This window comes from Halichoerus grypus, chromosome 5 (assembly GCF_964656455.1).
Source record: "Halichoerus grypus chromosome 5, mHalGry1.hap1.1, whole genome shotgun sequence".
NCBI lineage: Eukaryota > Metazoa > Chordata > Mammalia > Carnivora > Phocidae > Halichoerus > Halichoerus grypus.
Window position 1 is genome coordinate 140,186,998 of NC_135716.1, and position 21,908 is coordinate 140,208,905.

A 21,908-nucleotide genomic window follows, 5' to 3' on the forward strand; every position below is an offset into this window, starting at 1 on the left:
AAGCTCTCCAAGGTACTGATGTATGGCTTAGGCTGTTGAACTGGGTTGGGATATTCTTACTCTTGCTGTTGATTTCCATCACTTCACTCATTCATAAACTCATCAGTTCATGCGCTGTGTAAAAATGCAGCTGGCTCGTTTATACTGCCGCGTCTTTATATTTAGACATTGAAAGTTAAAAACTGATAGATGACTGCAATTAAAAGCCCTCAAATGTAAATCAGTCTCATTCTAAGAATAGAGTCCTTGCGTTTGCTATCAAGTCTCTTAACATTATTCCAGAACTTTCTTACCCCATGTGGAGTCGTTTTATATTTCTGGACACTAGCAACATCAGTAAAGTGACTTAATGAAGAGGAGAAGATCTAGGAATTGAAGACCTGGTCTGAGTCTTGACTTTACTCCCCACTGGCTGTTAACAGCTTTCTCCTGTGGAATCCAACGTCCACATTTCTACAGTGATGCTAATGACGTAACCTGCCCGGTCTCGTTCACAGGGCCAAAACCGATAATGGATGTGGGAGAGTTTTATGAATTGGATAGTCCTTTACAAATATGAGTTACTACAATCATATATGCTTATCACTAAGAGTCACAGGTGAATTACCAGGAATATTTAAGAAAAGTAACTGGGGGGCAACTGAGTTATTCTTCTGAGCTCTGTAGAAGCAGAGAACAGATCCTCAGAGAAGGATGCTCTGTTGTCTTCATGATACTAGGTCTAATGGGAAAATATGTGAAGGACATGATCAGTGAATTCAAAGAAGAAATACAAATAATTCAAGGAAATATGAAAAGGTTAGAAAAATGCAAAACATGAATCAGTGAAATAAAACAATGAAAAAAATAATGTTGAGAAGAGTGAAGTGCACTTTCATACAAAGCTGGAACAAACATTTTAGAATAATTTTTCTAATTTTCTATCAATATTTGTCAAGAAACTTTAGAATAGCCATGCTATTTAAACCCATGATTCTATAATTCCACTTCTGGTCATAAATTCTATTGAAATTACCAGAAATGTAGTCAGGTTATGCAAAATGTTATGTACTGCAATTCTATTTATGCTGATCAATCCACATACAATAAGCAAGAAAGGTTAACTACATTATAGCCAGTTTACAAGATAGATTATTTGGCAACTAATAAAAACAATGCTTTGGAAATATTTAATATAAATTCATAATGATATATAACATTAAATTAAAAATTCATATATAAAAGTATGAGCCATATGATCTCAACATTATAAATATTTATTTAATATGTGCACAGCAAGAAGACAAAGGAATGTTCATCAAACTGTCATTTTTATTTATGGATAAAGGGATTATTTTCTGTAATCTATATTTTTCAACCTGCAATTAGTTTGTATTACTTTATAATTAGAAAAAAATATATATTGAAAAAATGCCTAATACAATATAGTCCATCATTTTCCAACTGTTGACATTCATTTCTAAAAGTTGGCATCTATATTTGGAGCACTGAATAAAACTGATTTTTAAACACTAGTTGTGGGGTTGTAAATTGGAATAATCTTTTGAAAAAATTTTGACAATCTATATCAAGAATCTTTAAAATGCTCACAGCCTTTAAACCAATAGTTTCACTTCCAGAATCTATTCTAAGAAAATAATCAGATGCCAACAAAATTGTTGATTGCAGTGCTAGTTATCAAAGTAGAAAAAGAAACAGCCATTAAATGTCTGAAAGAAGAGTGATTAAATACATTATGGTATATCCATACAATGAAATATATTGTAGCTATTAAAATATTTTGAAAGAAGTTTAATTGCTCAGGAAAAGGCTTAAAGAATAATATCAAAAGGAAAAATTGATGATACAAGTCTGTATATAGAGTAAGGCTCTCTCCCACTCTCGCTGTTTTATATGTATATACTATATATGGAAATTTATGTATGGATCCCTATTTTGTATGCATGTGAGTGTATATATATACCCACTGAGAGAGAGAGAGAAAGAGAAGAGAGACTAAACAAACCAAAATGTTAATAGTAATTTTGATGATATCAGGGTATTGAAATAATGGGTAAGTTTTACCTTCTTTGTACTTTACAGTAATTTAAAATTTTTCTTCAGCGATTTTATTATCAGACAAAAAAACTGAAGGCTGAAAATGATTAAAATTTTTAATATGGCCAGATCTTAATGTGGAAGAATACATATAAGAATACACACACACACACACACACACATACACACACCTCTGTGTATGTACAGAAGGAGATCGAAAAGAGAGTTGGTTAGAATTAAGCACAAACTTTAGTGTTATGGAGACCTGATATGATTTCTTATTGCCTGGGTGATCTTGAGCAAGTCACTTCATTTCAGTAAGCTTCAGTTTGTCTCTGCAAAATAGAATAATACTTGTATTATTATTATTACTACTATGTATTTCTATATTAGTTATGTATTTTTTGGTGGTAAGTGGGAGAAATCAAACCTGGGTAACTTTATAAATAACAATGTTGTTGCAAGGATATGAGAAATCTTACAGATTCAGAGGAGTATTTGAAGAAGCCAGCAGGGGCAAGAGCAGGTCCCAAAGCCACTCATAGGATGTAGGTAACAATCTATGGAAGTTTTTCAGGAGAACACCACCTAGATGAATATGATCAAGTGGCTGCTAAGTTTTTCTGAGTCATTCTATTCAAGATTCAATTTCCAGAGAGGGCATCCTATTGGCCTGTCATAGGATATGTGTTCAGCCCTTTGCCATAAACAGAGCACGTCCCCAGACTATCTGTTCCACCAGGACTAGTACCAAGGTGAAATTATGGGGTGGTTGATGGAGGGTGGGGGAGATGGATGCCTGCAGACAAAAATAATAATTTCACATGGTTCCTGTGAAGATCAAATGAATATAAAATGCTTAACAGAACATTGCTCAGTACACGTTATTATACACACTGTGTATATGTCTTGGGCTGTGTGTGTGCATGCTTATGTTTCCACTCATTTTTTAAAACAAAGTAAACATATTAGAATATTAGCAGTGGTTATTCGTTGTGATTATTAATTTTTATTTTCCAATTTCATCAAAGTGAACAAATACCACCTTTTTAATTAAAACAAAAGATAAGTAAAATTAAATTAAAATTAAAAAAAAAATATTTTCTTAGAGAAAGATAGGGTCAGGATGAGGTTTTAGACTCTGAATTGGGCTATAAGTGGAAGGAGAAATGATAAAAGAGAATCCCTGATTAGGTATCTCAAATAGAACCGTAGTAGGCTCTACTTGTAAAGAGGAAATCTATACCTTGCACATACAAGTGATGGTGAGAAGAGATAGAAACGTCAAAGGTTTCCCCTGCTGATATCTAGATACCCTGAATGGCTGAGAGTAGACCTCAGGTAGAGGAAAACTCTGGCCTGGACAGGCACTGATCTAGATGTTCAGACACAGCACCCATTCTAGCAGAGTGACCATACCAGCTGCAAACCTTCCAGGTGGACCTCATTAGCAAAGCACTTATTTCTGAAGCAAACTATTGGGCCCCATATACAAGATCCTTACAGCATTGTTTAGGTGCAGCTGTACCTTGCATAGTCCCTCAACCAGAAATCCTACAGATGTTTTAAGGACAGAAAGAAGGGAAAAGGGATAAAGAAAGGGAGGGAAGGAGGGAAAAAAATGCAAAATAGGCTAGATCTCAGCAACAGAGAGAAGAAGTCAGAATGATGTAAGATCTACCATAGGGGTTAACTTGGTTTTCTATATGATACCCCCAGGATTGGTCTTCAGTCCACACTATCCAAAGAACTATAGCAGACTCAGGTTATGTCCAATCCGCATCAAGGTCCACAGGCAGTTAAATGTAACAGCAGATACTTTAGATTGATAATTTTCAGAATCTGAGAGATACTTTGGAATGATGGTGTCTAGGCTCTGGGAAAGATTTAAAAGCCCTTGGCAGAGTTCTAGGGAAGAGAAATGGTGACAAAAATTGACATTTTAAAACTTCTACTTCTTAGGCATGTGATCCCAGTGGACATTAGTGCCTAGATCTACTAACTACTGTACTGGGTTTAGGGAAGCAAGACCAATCCCAGGCACCAACCATGGGTAAGCTTTGGCTTTCTAATAAAGAGAAAATCTTGGCCAGCACTGACTTGGATACTCAGTAGATCTGAACTTCTAGGTGATGGGGTTGGGAGAGACTTCATCTCCACAGATATTTCCAGCTGGGGTACCTACTTGGGTAGAGATTAGAGGAAGGGGATCAAGGATGTGGACTACTTCCCACTGTATAAAAGGAAATACTTATCTAGGGGCGCCTGGATGGCTCAGTTGGTTAAGCAACTGCCTTTGGCTCAGGTCATGATCCCAGGGTCCTGGGATCGAGCCCCACATCGGGCTCCCTGCTCAGCCAGAAGCCTGCTTCTCCCTCTCCCACACCCCCTGCTTGTGTTCCCTCTCACGCTGTCTGTCTGTCTGTCTCTCTCTCTGTCAATTAAATAAATAAATAAAATCTTTAAAAAAAAAAAGGGAACTACTTATCTATTCCTCACACTGGCCAGGAACTGAGTCCTGTTATGAAACTAAAGCTACGTGGAGACTGTAGGTGACACCAAGAATTTTGCTTTTGGTGCTTTTATAGACTTAAGTTCAAGAGATTTCTATATCATTTAGTGAAACTGCCTTTTGATGCATTTCAGTTCAGTGCTTGCAGGCAATGTTATCACTAACCTGGTGGGCTGCCCAAAGAGAAACTATTTTAAGATTTGGATGGAGAAGTTCAAGTTAAGGGTGAAGGCATCTCTGTTACTGGGGCATGTACATCTATATAGTACAAGGGATTTTAAAATTACACTATAAGCAGAAAAATTGCAGGAAGTAGACTCTGAGATGGAAATTAGCAGGCAGGAGGTTTATTAAGAAGTGGTTTTGGGAATTGAGGGCTGTGGAGGAGAAGAAAGGGAAGCAGAAGTGCACAGAGGGAGAAAGCAGGCTGTGGTGCAGTTACCTAATGAAAGTTTCAACCAACCCCTGGGGAGCTCTGAAGCTAGAGTGGCCCTTCCAGGTTGTCTGAGTTTGGATGAAAGTGACTTAGTCTTTATGCCTCCATGTTGATCAATCATTGGATGTGAGCTCTCCTGAAAAGGTGGTGTGCCTGCCAAGGCAATTCACAACAGCATTCCCAAATGTTGGGGATCTGGGCATCACATCACATTATCTTCCGGGTGGAGGTGGTATGCCATCATTCAGAATGGTAAAGCATGGTGTCAGAAATGGAAAAGTATCTTTAACGGTGGCAATAGTATAACTGCAAAGTTAAAATGGTCACAGAGGAAGAATGTTGGCATTGTCTCTTATATTGAAAAAGCTCCAAAATGGAAGGGGATTGTAGTCACAGCTATAATTTCATGTAGGGACTTGGTGTCAAATCACTAAACAGATGCCACCTTAGAGTAGTTGGGAAACAGAAATTACAAAAAGATAAATCACAGCACAGGGTAATATTATAAATTGAATTTTTAAAAAGATTTATTTGCTTATTTGAGAGAGGGGGGTGGGGCAGAGGGAGAGAGACAATCTCAAGCAGACTCCCCACTGAGTGCAGAGCCCGACGAGGGGCTGGATACTACAACCCATGAGATTATGATCTGAGCCAAAATCATGATGGGTCAGATGTTTAAATGACTGAGCCACCCAGGCGCCCCTAGAAATTGTATTAAAACTGATGGAAAGGGATGTTTAGTTTGCCATTTATTGAGTTAAAATTAATATAACCATCTTATTTATTATGCATATTTAAATTCATCCCAAAGTCCTAAGTGAAATAAAATTGGACATAATTATTTCATCTTGTCCTAAAGTAGCTCAGATGATAAAAAAAATTAATAAAAAGATATATGTACTCTGTTTTCAAAAACTTAAAAATAGGTAATAAAAAGACATTTAGTAAAATGTACTGATAGTGTTACCAATCTAAAGTATCATTGAAACCTATAAATCCTATACTTTATATTTCAGTTTAAGTGAATCACAAGACATGTCATCATTTTACACTCTGTTAAAGAGATGATCCATGCTTATCATTCCATTGGTGACCCTATTTTTTATGTAAAAAAATCCTTCTAATCCATGTAAGCAGATTTTAAAAATAAAGGCCAATATTTAAACATATTTTGAGATTTTAACACTTTTTTTTTAATTGAAGTACAGTTTACACAAAATGTTACATTATTTTCAGGTCTACAAAATCGTGATTCGACAACTCTCTACATTATGCTATGCTCACCACAAGTGTAAACTTGAACTTTTACTTCAAACATAATTCTCCTTATAAACTTCACATGATTTTTCTGAAGAATAACTAAACTGACCATTTGGATTAAATAACTGGCCTATTCTTTACAGTGTATTTTTTTCTGTACAAAGTTCTTTTTTGGTTATAGTTAACCAACCACATTTCCTTTTCCATATATATATTTTAAGAGTAACAAAAATAATTATCCTTTGCCCTTAAATACTTCAGCATCTATCTTCTAAGAATAAGGACACTCTCTTAAGATAACCATATGTAATTGTCAAACTTGGGAAATTTAAATTTTTTTTTTTTTTTTTAAGATTTTATTTATTTATTTGAGAGAGAGAATGAGAGAGAGAGAGAGCGCATGAGAGGGGGGAGGGTCAGAGCGAGAAGCAGACTCCCTGCTGAGCAGGGAGCCCGATGTGGGACTCGATCCCGGGACTCCAGGATCATGACCTGAGCTGAAGGCAGTCGCTCAACCAACTGAGCCACCCAGGCGCCCAAGGGAAATTTAAATTTAATATTATTATTTAATATGAAATACTTCTTTAAATTTACCTAATTGTCCCCCAATTTTTTTCTCTTTTTTTTTCCCTCTGGAATCCAAAATCAAGGAATCAAGAATCATTGTGTTTATGGCCATGTCTCTTTTGTCTCCTCTAATGTAGGTCAGTTCCCTATCTGGACGTGTGTATGTATTGTGATATTTCATGACAACAACGTTTTTGATAGTCCAGTCCAGCAAGATTTGTCAGATTGTTTCTTCATGATCAGATTTATTTCATGATCATGTTTAGCAGAGGTTATATTGTGAGCTCAGTGCACCACATTGGCAGGAGCACAGTATTGGATTGTCCAGTTATGGGAGATGTTAAATTTTATCATTCAGTTAGGATGGTGTCCACCAGATTTCTCCATTGTAAAGATACTTTTCCCACTGCAATTAGTAAATCTTGAGACTGTGTGGATATATGGTTCCTCAAAAGTTTATCACACAGAGCTTTTAGCATCCATGTTACTGTCTGAATTAATTATTACTATGGTGGTCATAAAATGGTGATTTTCTATTTCTGTTATCTCTTATATCCATTAATTGGCACTATTCTGTTTTTATTTTTTTTAACATTTTTTAAAGATTTTCTTTATTCATTTGAGAGAGAGAGAGCACAAGCAGGGGGAGAGGCAGAGGCAGAGGGAGAAGCAGACTCCCAGGTGACCTGGGAACTGGAGGTGGGGCTTGATCCCAGAACCTGGAGATCACAACCTGAGCCTAAGGCAGAGGCTTTATCATCTGAGCCACCCAGGTGCCCCACTATTCTGTTTTTACAAAAAAAGGGTTTTTCCTCTTCTGTCCATACCCACCTTTAAATTTTTAAGTGTAATTATGGATTCATAAATGTATTTTTATTCGATATGATATAATCCATTCTTGTCACTATTCATTTTAATCATCAAATTTTCCCAAGGTCAGCCAGTGGGAACCCTTTCAAGTTGGTCTCTGTGTCCTTTCTGCATACCTCTCCTGTTTTTTAAATGCTTCTATACTTCCTGGGACAAGATGTTTCAGGTGCTTTCATGTCCCTATCCTGGAATCATCCATTTCTCCAAGAAGCCCTGGCTCCATTTTGTGAAGAATGATGTTTACTAAGGCTGAATTTCTGTAACCAAACATGGTTCCATTTTGTAATGATAATTTCATTCATTGGACATTCGATTTTAGTCCCCTGTTAAAATGAGCATGTTCCTGTAAAAATTCAGTACTGAACCTAATAGTCATTTATTACATTTTAGGGTGAAAGTATTTATCATGTCATGTATTTTATAAGGGCTAAAAAGCTAAGGGAATGAAGACACTGAACAATGTGAAAGTGGGAGGGACAATGGAGAAGTGAGAGGGACCCTGATGAGGAAAGAAGGCGGGTGTCAATTTCTTCTCTTCCAGGCACCTCACATGCAGGACATAAATTAATCCTCACGTAAATCCTTATTTCTGCAAATGAGGAAGTTAAGTTACAATGCACACGGCAGGCAGCCCATGTGCCCCCTTTGTAACTGGAGAAGCCTCGCCTGTGCCTTCCGCGACACCACGCCGTTCTGCAAGCCAAGCAAGGAGGTCTGTGGGCTGAGAAGAAAAAGTTCACCCACTTCTAAATTTGAGAAACGCAAGCTGTGAACATGCTGCCTTCCTATTTCACTTGCAGTTACTCATTGTGACTTGCATGCACAGCCACCCTCACAAACTTTGTCCTTTGGTTGAAAAAAATAGCTTCAAGTGTTTCTCTCTACTGCTCAGGAAGCCTGTGGGAAACAATTCTATTTCATTTGCTTTCAGTGTTGATTCAAAAAGAACAGATAAGCATCTCAAATTGAATGCTGTCTCAGTTGGATTATTCATTACAAGTATTGCCTATTGCCAGAAGTTAGTGCTAGTGGTGGGAAAGCTTGTTGCAGGCTTGTAAGAGATAACTGAGACAAGCTGCCTGGAAAACAATGCTGGGTACAAAGCCCAGAAGAACATGTTTTTCTCCCCTTCTTCTTATTACCTTGGTGAAGTTCCTGAACCTTCTTGGTTCTCAGTTTCTCACTATAAATGGGGATAATAATAGCTTGCCTGCCTGGAGAAAGAAGGCAGGATATCTAGGATAACATCACCAACCACATTTTAAGTGCATTCTATAAATAGAACATTTCCTTTGACTCTGGAAATGTGGGGAATTATAAGGCAGAGTCTCTACCCTTACTATGCTTACCATGTAATTAAGGATGCTGGACTTGCACATCAAAAAGGCAAATAAATAATACAGAGACATAGTTGTAACAAATCATGTGTCAAAGAGGAGAGAAAGAATTAATCACCGAGGACATTATAAGCTTCCCAACTTAAGATAATAGTAAAGTACAGCTTTCTCCTTTTTCCTACCAATGTTTGAAAGAAAAGAGAGAAAAAGGAAGGAACAAAGGAACAAAAGGATGAGTGAAAAGTGAAGGGGGGAAGGGAAGGAAAAAAAGAAAACACAGGAGGAGCTGTAAAGGTAACTACATAGGTAAATATATGTCAGTATTTTAAGTTGCAACTCCTTATTTTTCCTACGTGATTTTTTAAAAAACTGCATAAGATAATAATTATAAATCTATGTTGATGAGTACACAATGTATAAAAATGTAATCTGTAGCAATAACAACATAAAGGGAGGGATGGAGTTGCATACAAGAAAATTTTTATATATAAAATTGAAACTAACTTGATACTCATTCAAAGTGCATTGCTATAAATTAAATTGTTAATTGTAATCCCTCTAATTAGATGGCAAACCACTAAAAAAATAACTTAAAAATGTGTAGAAAAAAAAACATGGTATACTAGAAAATATATATTTAACACAAAAGAAGGCAGTTACGGAGGAAATGAGAAAAAGATATAAGACATATAGAAAACATATAGCCAAATAGAAGTCCTTCTTTATCAGTAATTACTTAAATGTAAATGGAATAAAAACTACAAACAAGAGGTGCCTGGGTGGCTCCATCGGTTAAGCGTCTGACTTCAGCTCAGGTCATGATCTCGGGGTCCTGGGATCGAGCCCCACGTCGGGCTCCCCGCTCAATGGGGAGCCTGCTTCTCTTCTCCCTCTCCCTCTGCCACTCGTCCTCTCTCTCTCTCTCTAATAAATAAAAATCTTAAAAAACAAACAAAAAACCAAAGACTCCAAACAAAAGGCAAATAATGGGAGAATGGAGTAAAAAACATGACTCAGCCACATGTTATCTATAAGAGGCTCACTTTAGATCCAAAGAAAGCTAAGTTGACAAAGGATATGAAATATATTCCATGCAAATACTATTCAAAAGATAGCTGGATTGGCTATATTAATATCAGACAAAATAGAGTTTAAGAAAGAAATTGTTACAATGGACAAAGAAGGACATTACATAATGAGTAAAAATTAACCCATCAAAAAAATACACCAATTATAAACATATAAACTGAGGCCCAAAATATATGAAGCAAAAACTGACAATTACAGATAAAATAGTTCAACAATAATAGTAGGACACTTATATACCCCACTTTCAATAATGGATAGAACAATGAGACAGAAGATCAACAAGGAAATAGAAGCCTTGAACAACACTATGAAACAACTAGATCTAAGCGACATATATAGAACACTCTACCCAATAGCAGAATATACATTCTTCTCAAGTGCACATGGAACATTCTCCAGAAAAGACCACACATTAGGCCATAAAGTAAATCTCAGTACATTTTAAATGACTGAAGCCATACAGTGCATTTCCTCTGACCACAATGGAATAAAATTAGAAGTAACTGTAAAACTCCTAGAAGAAAAACAGAGGAAAGGCTCATGACATTGTGTTTGGCAATGATTTCTTGCATATAACTCCAAAAGCACAAGCAACACAAGCAAAGTTACAAAAGTAATTGAACCAAAAATCTTCTGCACAGCAAAGGAGGTGGCCAACAGAATGAAAAGGCAAACTAAGAATGGGAAAAAATATTTTAAAATCATATATCGGATAAAGGATTAATATCCAATATATGTTTTTGCTCAACAGCAAAAACAAATAACTTAATTAAAAAATAAGCAACGAACTTGAGTTGACATTTCTCCAGAGAAGGCATACAGTGGCTAACAAGTATATGAAAAAATGCTCAACATCACTAATCATCAGAGAAATGCATATCAAAACCACAATGAGATACCACTAATATCTGTTAGGATGTCTAATATCTATATATATCTATCTGTATCTATCTATCTGTATCTATCTATCTATCTATCTATCTATAAGTTAATAAGTGTTCATAAGGATATGGAGAAATTGGAGCCCTTGTACATTGTTGGTACATGTAAAATACAAAATGGTGCAGCCTTTGTGGAAAACATTATGGGATTTCCTCAAAAAATTAAGATTAGAATTACCATCTGGTCTAACAAGTATATATCTAAAAAAATTAAAATTAGGATTTCAGTGAGATATATGCACTTCCCATGTTCATTGCAGCATTATTTCAATAGCCAACATATAGAAATAACTTAAATGTCCATCAACTGATGAATGTGGTATATACCTATAATAGAATATTACTCAGCTTTTAAAAAGAAGGAAATCTGCTGTATGTGACAACATGGAATAGCCTAGAGGACATTATGGTAAGTAAAATAAGCCAGTCACAGAACAAATACTGCCTGATTCCACTTATATGAGGTATCTAAAATAGACTCTTAGAAACAGAGAGTAGAATGGTGGTTGCCAAGGGCTGGAGAAAGGGGAAAATAGGGAGTTGCTGTTCAATGGATACAAAGTTTCAGTTATGTAAGATAAGTTCTAGAGATCTGCTTTACAACATTGTGCCTATAGTTAACAATACTGTATTGTACACTTAAAATTTTTTAAGATAGTAGATTTCATGTTTAATGTTCTTACCACACACACATAAACACACACACACAATTCCTTTCGGAAGGAAGGAATGGAGAGAGGAAGGGAGGGAGGGAGGAAGAAAGAAAGAAAGAACAGAAGGAGAACTGGCAAATTCACAAATATGTGGAAATTAGACCACACATTCTTAAACAACCAATGGGTCAAAAGGGAAGTCACAGAAAATTAGAAAATACTGTGAGATGAATGAATAAAGAAACACAACACACCAAAACTCATGTGATGCAGTTAAAGAGTGCTTGCTCAGAGGGAAATTTATGGTTCTAAATGCCTACATTTTAGGAAAAGAAAAATCTTATATCAATAATCTCACCTTCCTAAGCAACTAGAAAAGAAAGAGCTAACTACACCCAAAGCAAGCAGAAGAAAGTAATAAAGATTTGAATAGAGATAAATGAAATAGAAAAATAATAGAGTAAATGAAATAAAAAGTTGGCTCTTTGAAAAAGTAACAAAATTACCAAACATTTAGCTCTGCTAATCAAGGGGGAAAAAAAGATTCAAACTACTAAAATAAAAAATGAAATGGGACATTACTGTTGACTTTATAAAAATAAAATTTATAAGGGAATACTATGAATATTTTTAATGTGATATTTTACATTATTTTGTTAAACACACACAGCTTCTAAAAGCTGCACAGCAGTACGCAGCTTACATGTACTGATTTCACATAGCCATGGTCCATTTCAGGCCACGTGGGGTTAGACCATGCTCTTTTACACTTGGCCCATTGCCAGCAAAAAGCCCAATGTGTATTCTTTTTTTTTCTTAAGTTTTTATTTATACTCCAGTATAGTTAACATACAATATTAGTTTAAGGTGTACAATATATTGATTCAACACTTCGATACAACACTCGGTGCTCATCACAACAAGTGCACTCCTTAATCCCCATCACCTACTTTACCCATCTTCACCACTTACCTCCCCTCTGGTAACTATCAGTTTGTTCTCTATAGTTAAAAGGCTGTTTCTTGGTTTACCTCTCTCTCTCTCTCTTTTTCCCTTTGCTTATTTGTTTTCTTAAATTGCACAGATGAGTGAAATCGTATGTATTTGTCTTTCTCTGACTTCTTTCGCTTAGCATAATACTTTCTAGCACCATCCAGGTTGTTGCAAATGGCAAGATTTCATTCTTGAGTGATATTCCATTGTATACATATACCACCTCTTCTTTATTCATTCACCAGTCATCAAACATTTGTGTATCAACAAATTAGATAACCTAGATGAAATAAACATAATTCCTCTAAACACACAAACTACACAAACACCAACTATCAAAACTTACTCAAGATGAAATAGAAAATCTGATCAGACTTAAAACAAGTAAGGAGATTGAATCAATAATCAAAAGCCTCCAACAAAGAAAAGCTCAGAACTGGATGGCTTCACCGGTAGAGTCTACCAAATGTTTTAAGAAATAACACCAATTCTCCTCATACTCTTCCAAAAAATAGAAGAGGAGGGAACACATTATTCTATAAAGCCAGCATTACCCTGATATCAACACCAAAGACATCATGAAAAAAGAAAATGATAGGAAAAATATCCCTTATGAATTTAGATGCAAAGGTCCCCAACAAAATGCCAGCAAACCAAGCCAACAGCATATTAAAAGCATTATATCCCATGACCAAGTAGGATTTATCCCAGGAATGCAAGTGTGGTCCAGCATATGAAAAACAATCAATATATTATAGCATATTAAAAGAAGGAAAGAAAAATCACCCACAGTCATCACAATTGATGCAAAAAAGCATTGGAGAAAATTCAATAATCTTTCATGATAAAAATACTTAGAAAAGTACGAAAACAAGGCAACTTCCTCAATGTGATAAAGGCCATCTATGACAATCCCACTCAATGTGAAAGAATGAAAGCTTACCCTATGATCAGAAACAAGACAAGGATGTCTACTTCTGCCACTTCTATTCAACATTGTACTGGAAGTTCTAGTCAGAGCAACAAGACCAGAAAAATAAAATGCATCCAAATTGGAAAGGAAGAGGCCAAACTCTCTCTAGTCACAGATGACATGAATATATTATATATGCATGTTTTTAAGTAAAAACTTGTATGCAAATGTTTATAGCAGCGCTATTCACAATAGCCAAAATGTGGAAACAACCCAGTGTCCATCAACAGCTGAACGGATAAATAAAATGTAGTATACACACTCAATGGGATATTCATCAGCCATAAAAAGGAATGGAAGTACTGATTCATGCTACAACATGGATGAACCTTGAAAACAGTAAGCTATGTGAAAGAAGCCAGACACAAAAGGCCACATACTGTATGACTGTATTTATAGGAAATGTCCACAAAAGGCAGACACAGAAAGCAGATGAGAGGTTGCAAGGTGCTACGGGGAGGGGGGAATGGCCAGTGACTGTCCAATGGGCATAGTGTTCTTTGTGGAATGATGAAGGCATTCTGGAATTAGAAAGTGGTAAGAGTTGCAAAACATTGTGAATGTACTAAGCACCACCAAATTGTACACTTTAAAATGACTAAAAGGGTGAATTTTTGTTAGGTGAATTTTATCTCAATTAAAAAATACAGAAGGAAAGAGGAAACATTTAATAATTCTTATTTTATGCCCTGCCTTGTGCTAGTCATTTTCCATCTGTTATCTCACTGATCCAAGTGGACATTTGTCCATAAACAGGTCATGACTTCATTGAAGAGAATTAAAACTTCAGAATTTGCTCAAATTCCACCTCCTCTATGAAGAATCCCCTTAACTCTTGTAAAACAGAAAAAAAAAAAATGGCTACATTGTATGTAATGCTTCTCTACTCCCACCTTCAGATATTTGAACATATTATGCTTTGGTTTTACTTCTACGTTTGTTTTCTTTTACAGTGTGACATGTTTATTGTCTCTCTTACTAGTCTATGAGCTCCTTAAAATCAGGACTTGTCCTTTGTTTTTACATTTCTGTGCTCAGCACATAGTACATGCTCAACAAAGGTTTTCTCTGGCCAGCTGGGATTTCATATTTGGTTCCTGTAAGTGTACTGCATTTATGGCTCCTAAAATAGCCACGTCTGTTTGACTTGCCGGTGCAACACTCAGCATCCATTTCCCAGAATGAAACTAGGTCACATCTGGGACACGTGAACAGTTTTAAGAAAAGTTCCCTCTGAAACACCAAACCCTTAAGTGTATATCAAATATAATCAAGCTGATCGTGCCAAAAAATTGTAAAAGATTAAAACTTCGCTTCATTATTACATTTTTGGTCTTTGCTCTTTTACCTCATTTAATACGTTTTATAGCAACAGAATGATTTACACATGTTGAAAATCAAAACAGGATGAAAATGGCAAAAAGAAAAGTAAAGTGTTTTACTTTATGAGTTTTTTTCTTCCTAAGTCCTCCCCTACACTGTGGTTATTTTATACAAGATCTGTTTATGGAGATGATTTATAAACAAAAGATCTAAGACATCTCTGCTCTCCTGTAAAAAAAAAATGCATCAAAAGAGAAAAAAACATGTCTCTATTAATAGAGAGGTTCTGAGGAAGAGGACCTCTCCTGACCACAGTCACATGTAGGATAGTTTATTAGGAGAAACACTTGGGATGAGCTGACTTTGGTGATTTCTGGGAATAACAACAGAATTTGCTGGATGCCCACAAACCTTTTGTTGTACCTCTGCTAGACCCTGTGAACAATACAGTTTGAGGGCACTAGTTACTTTCTCTATCGTTTTAAGTCATTCTGAAAGTTGACTCCCCCTTTTTTTATGTGAAAAGGAGGCAAAATATTTATTTTCTGATGGTACATTATTTGAACATTGTAAATCATCCCAAAAAGTGGTTAGCATGTGAGAATACTAGTCATTCCATTAACTATATTATGCCCAACCACCTCTACCTTACACCCAGGTATATAAAATGGCACAAAGAAGTATCGTGACTTGCTCTTTGCCACATCATTTCTCTTTGAATTGTATTAAAACTGAGGACATTTTCTATCTTCAAAAATTCTAGCATGTTGTTATTGTTGTCCAGACTAAATCAATCCTGATTTTCTTTCTTCTGTTCACATTCCAAATTGGGGAAAGGGGGCCATCTGATGGAAAGAACTCTGTCCTGTGTCTCAAATTCTTGTGATACCACAGTTTCTTTTATCCTGTCTCATTCCCCTTTGTTCAGACTTATCAGCATTGATTGAATATCTATCATAAACAGTGTCTGTGCTTGGCCTGGATTAGGGGCTCAAAACTAGGACTCTATTCCCTTCCTCTTCCATCTTGTTATAAATATTCATTGTTATCAGTCAGGGCCCTGGCCAGAAACAGAATGCATGCTCACATTGGATTCTGATGAGAACTTAATGAAGGGACTAATTACAGAAGTATGAATGCGGTTGAGGAAACCAACAAGTGATCAGAGGCACCAGGCATCTAGAAGTTGTTACTACTCTTAGGCAAGGGGGAGGCAGCAGTATTTTTGGAGCTTGGGGACAGCTGGCATTATGGAGGGCTGCTGCCCATCAGAAGCTGTAGTTATAGAGGGAGTGGCTACCATTACTCTCAGCATTGATGCAGTGGGGAGAGGTTACTTCTTCTTGGCTGAACCAAACTGGAAGCCAGAGGGCAAAGGGATCCTGGAGGATGCAGTTTGCAGGGTCAGCCTCCCAGGGCATGGAACAGGGCAGAGAAGTGAGGTCACCAGAACAAAAATGAAGAGCACATTCACTTTAGAATTTAACTTTGAAACAATTCATGAAGTGGTAGTATCCAAACTTTACAAATGAAGACATTGAGGTAGTCAAGTTTAAGTAATTTGCTGAAAGTCACATGGCTACTAAATGTAAATAGGATTTAAATTCATGCCTTCGAGTTCCACTCTATTCTTTTTTTACCAACATGTCTATTTTATACTTTCCTTATAGGAACTTCCTTATATTTTTGACAACGTGGATCTTGTAAACGATTGTGACTCCCATTTTTAATTTAGCTACTAGGAAGTTTAGAGTCAAGTTTTATATTTATTTATTTATTTTTTAAAGATTTTATTTATTTATTTATCTGACAGAGAGAGATGCAGCGAGAGAGGAAACACAAGCAGGGGGAGTAGGGAGAAGTAGACGCCCCGCTGAGCAGGGAGCCCGATGTGGGGCTCGATCCCAGGACCCTGAGATCATGGCCTGAGCCGAAGGCAGATGCCCAATGGCTGAGCCACCAGGCACCCCCAGAGTCAAGTTTTAAGCCCCCTTTGCTAAGGGTGCAGGATTTTATGGATTGCATTTCTCAGTGGCCTTATCTTGTTATTTGATCTTACTTTCCTTTTCCCTGATTTCATCTTTTTATATTAAATATTTTCTTCCATTTTTTTTTAAGAAGGGATAAGAAAATGAATAAATGAGTGTGTAGCCATGGGCCTGTGCTTAATCAGCCTTTTTCTTAATCCAGAGCCATGACTCACTGCATAGGGACTGTCAGCCCCTCCTCTCCACCCTCAAATATACACATCCATGACCTTTGCTTTAGAGTTTGATTTTACCATCACAGTTCAATTCAACAAAGTGCCCCCAACAGCCACTACCAATCAGTTAGAATTGGCAGGGGAACTTAAACCTATTTGCAGTGTAACATGACCAGTAAATTAACTGATAAGACCGCAAGATATTTAATATGGAAATGCCCTATGGAGAGAGTGGCTTCCACGTTTAATAGCAGGCATCCTGCGAGCCTTTTACTCAGGCTCATTGTATGTGATGAGCATCAGTGTACTCTGTTTCTCATACTTCAGATACTTTAGTAAAAGGCAGGATGAGCAATATGTGAATGCACTCCCTCTCCAAATGATTGATTTTTCTTCTCCAGACTCAAATTTGTGGCATTATTCCAAGGATATCTCAATGGTTATTTTTAAAAAGTGCTGTTCTATTTGTTTTTATCATCCTAAATAAAGGCCTATTTGGCCTTATTAATAGTTAGCTCTGCTAAACTTGTAGGGTCACAATTCCATTAACTAACATCCTGAAGCAGCACTGTACCATTCAGGAGAGAGTGGAATTCATTTAAGCAATTCAAGACTTGGATTCCACTCAAGATCATTTAGTGAAAGCTCCCAATGGGCCATTATTAAGAAGCCTTGCCCATAAGAGTATAATGGCATGGAGCAATACAAAGTAAAAATACTACTGATAGTAATAGTTTCTTAGAGTTCTGTAGGTATTTGTAGATGATAATGTGTTTTCATATATATAGTATCTCATAGCCCCAAAACAAAACTTTAACAAATTTCTTTTTAACACATATATACTCTCTCTGTATATATAAATGTATAATCAAAACAAGAGTTTGATTCTGCAGGGAAATCTATCCAAATTCACCGATTGGCATCATTAATATGTTCTTTAACCAAATTGTTCAACTTCTGGCTGTTGTGTGAAACTCAGGTGCAGTGACTTGTAAGCTTTGACCATGAGAAATGACTATTCCTTTACTCAAGCTGGTAGCCTGAGCATTTTCTCTTTCTCCCCCAAGTCAAGTTGATGAGACTTTAACATTGTCACAGTTTGGTTATTTCTGCCTCAGATACATTATTTTATGTGTTTGAGAATTAAATTAATAAAATGCTCAGGATTCTGAACCTCTTCTAATGATAATCTTCCTTGATGTTCTTTCCCATGCTTTTTCTACTCCTCTGTTTCGAAGATGAACAATGAGCATGTTGATGATGTTTTGCATTTTAAATATTGTTTTTTCATATATCATCTCAATATATTTCTATACCATCCTATGTAGTAGGTATCATGATGCCCACTTTACCAGGGAGGATATTCATGTTCTAGCCTTCAGAACTAGACAAAATCCGGGAGGGCCCACTGATCCAATGGTGTCATAGTCATTGGTAGTCATCATTTATTATTGATTCCAAAATATCTGTTGTGTGTCTCTGTGTGTACAACACAATAACAGACATTGTGAGGGATACACAGATATATAGAACACCTAGAATATGTCATCTATTCTCCAGGAGTAACTTACAGGCAATATACTTCTTCCTGCACTCAGGCCTTCCCAAGTGCCATTTTGTCTACAAGATTCTTCCTAACTTTTCATAACTCTTCCTGATTTTTCTAAGCTCCATGAAGAGGTATCAGGCTCTGTCCACTAGTATATTCCCTGTCACCAGCACAGTGCTTTGTGCATAGCTAATACTCCATCAGTGTTTGTTGACTAATGTGTGAACTCGGCATAAAATCTTGATGTCTCTTGCTGTCCATATAATAATTACAGTTCCTTGCTGCCCCGATGCAACAGCTCACATTTCTCTTGCTCCTGGAATCCTTCTTCTCATTTACGTTTCTGACTCTCAAATAAAATCCTGAAAAATAGATGATACAGAAGGTCTCAAAGTATTTCCCCATGACAATTTGTACTGAAACTCTGCCTGGGCCCATTGTCAGTCTGAAATGGAAAAGCTGATCAGAGAAATCACTGGGAACTCAACATAAAACCTCGTAGAATTCACCAGTTAAATACACAATTAACCAGTTTCTCACTTTTTTACTAGAAATAATAGCATCATAAATCATATCCTGTTTACAAGTCCAGAGTTTCAACTACATTGTTGACATTCAGTATATAATATCCATGACAAATTTAGAATAAAATTATTTCTTTAAATGACTAACCCTCCCAAATTCATTCTATGAAGCCAGCATTACCTCGATCCCAAAACCAGACAAAGACCACACTAAAAAGGTGAATTATAAACCAATATCCCTGATAGACATGGATGCAAAAATTCACACCAAGGTACTAGCTAATAGGATCCAACAGTATATTAGAAGGATTAATCACCACAACCAAGTGGGATTTATTCCTGGGCAGCAAGGGTGGTTTAACATCCCCAAATCAGTCAATGTGATATACATTACAGTAATAAAAGAAAGGACAAGAACCATATAATCCTCTCAATAGATGCAGAAAAATATAGCATCCTTTCTTGATAAAAGCTCTCTGCCATGTAGGGATAGAGGGAACATACCTTAATATCATAAAAGCCATTTTTGAAAAACCCACAGTGAACATCACCCTCAAGGGGGGAAAAGCTCTCTATTTTTTGAGCTTTCTTGATTCCTGAGAAATTAAGGAATTGATCCCATTTAAAATTGCACCAAAAACCATACGATACCTAGGAATAAACCTAACCAACGAGGTAAAGGATCTGTACTCTGGTAGAATTCACCAGTTAAATACACAATTAACCAGTTTCTCACTGGTTAATTATAGACTATAGAACACTTATGAAAGAAATCGAGGAAGACACAAAGAAATGGAAAAACATTCCATGCTCATGGATTAGAAGAACAAATATTGTTAAAATGTCTATGTTACCCAAAGCAACCTACACATTCAATGCAATCCCTATCAAAATACCATCAGCATTTTTCACAGAGCTGGAACAAACAAACCTAAAATTTGCCTGGAACTAGAAAAGACCCTGAATAGACAAAGGAATATTGAAAAAGAAAACCAAAGCTGGAGGCATCACAATTCCAGACTTCAAGCTGTGTTACAAAGCTATAATCATTTAGACAGTATGGTACTGGCATAAAAACAGACACATATATCAATGGAACAGAATAGAGAACCCAGAAATGGACCCTCAACTCTATGGTCAACTAATCTTCAACAAAGCAGGAAAGAATATCCAATGGATAAAAGACAGTCTCTGCAACAAACAGTGTTGGAGAGAATGTGGAAAAAGGGGAACCCTCTTACACAGCTGGTGGGAATGCAAGCTGATATAGCCATTCTAGAAAACAGTCTGGAGGTTCCTCAAAAAGTTCAAAATAGAGCTACCCTGCGACCCAGCAATTGTACTACTAGGTATTTACTCAAAGGATACAAATGTAGTGATCCGAAGGGGGCACCTGCACCACAATGTTTATAGCAGCAAGGTCCACGATAGCCGAACTATGGAAAGAGCCCAGATATCCATCGACAGATGAATGGGTAAAGAAGATGTGGTCTATATATACAATAGAATATTACTCAGCCATCAAAAAAATTTTGAAATCTTCCATTTGCAATGGGATGGAACTAGAGGGTATTATGCTATGTGAAATAAGTCAATCAGAGAAAGACAATTATCATATGAATTTAATTCATATGTGGAATGTAAGAAACAAAACAGAGGATCATAGGGGAAGGGAGGGAAAAATAAAATAAGATGAAATCAGAGAGGGAGACAAACCATAAGAGACTTTTAACTCTAGGAAACAAACCGAAGGTTGCTGGAGGGAAGGGGTATGGGGGGATGGGTAACTGGGCGATGGGCGTTAAGGAGGGCATGTGATGTAATGAGCACTGGGTGTTATATACAACTGATGAATCACTGAACTCTACCTCTGAAACTAATAATACACTATATGTTAATTAATTGAATTTAAACACAATAAAATAAAAAATAATATTCTGAAGTTGTTACATAGATATAAGAACTATTACATATATTTTTAACTCTATGCAAGTTTGGTTGTTGTCATTGTCATCATCATTATAATCATAACCTCCTTTTCAAACATCTGCACATTTTTGGCATGAGCATTGGGCCTGGCACATAGTGTGTGTTCGATGTTTTTGATATGAATGCATACATATAATATGATTGATACTTGACAAGAACTTTATGGTGTACAAAGCAAACAGTTTTCCAGCCATTATTCCACTTGAACCATATAACAACCAAGTAAAGAAGGTATAGGAATGATTACCAACTCTTTTTTTTTTTTTCTTTTTACCAACTCTATCTTAAAAAGAAAAAAAAAAGCTACCTCCAGGGATTTTGATTTGTCCCAAGTTCAGTAGCAATTAGTATGTATGGAGTTGCCATTCAAAGTCAAGTCTTGAGACTCCAAGTCCCAGCACTCTTCCTGGCTTGACTTTCAAACTTAAATTTATGTATGGGGGAAGGACTGAGAATTCCTTAGCATGTTAACTGGTGCTCAGTATATTTTTTAAATATCAAAATAGAATTGGTGTATTTCTTAAATTAGAGACTCATTAATCTAAACAGATGTAGGCACCACTAAAACAAATTTAGGACCTGAAAGTAATTGAATACATTGTCTTAGGACTAAAATTAGAGGAAACCACAGGGTGTGTGGAACAAAAACAGC

At 36.4% G+C, this 21,908-nt stretch overlaps 1 protein-coding gene across 1 annotated transcript in view; it reads right to left on the reverse strand.

Annotated features, from left to right (window-relative positions):
- Positions 1 to 1,294: 1,294 nt before the first annotated feature.
- FGGY (FGGY carbohydrate kinase domain containing) overlaps positions 1,295 to 21,908 on the reverse strand; it is a 426,891-nt gene continuing 406,277 nt past the window's right edge. Inside the window, exon 18 of the transcript XR_013448163.1 lies at positions 1,295 to 2,372. The gene's annotated coding sequence lies outside the window, so the exon portion shown is untranslated. The remainder of the gene's footprint in view (positions 2,373 to 21,908) is intronic.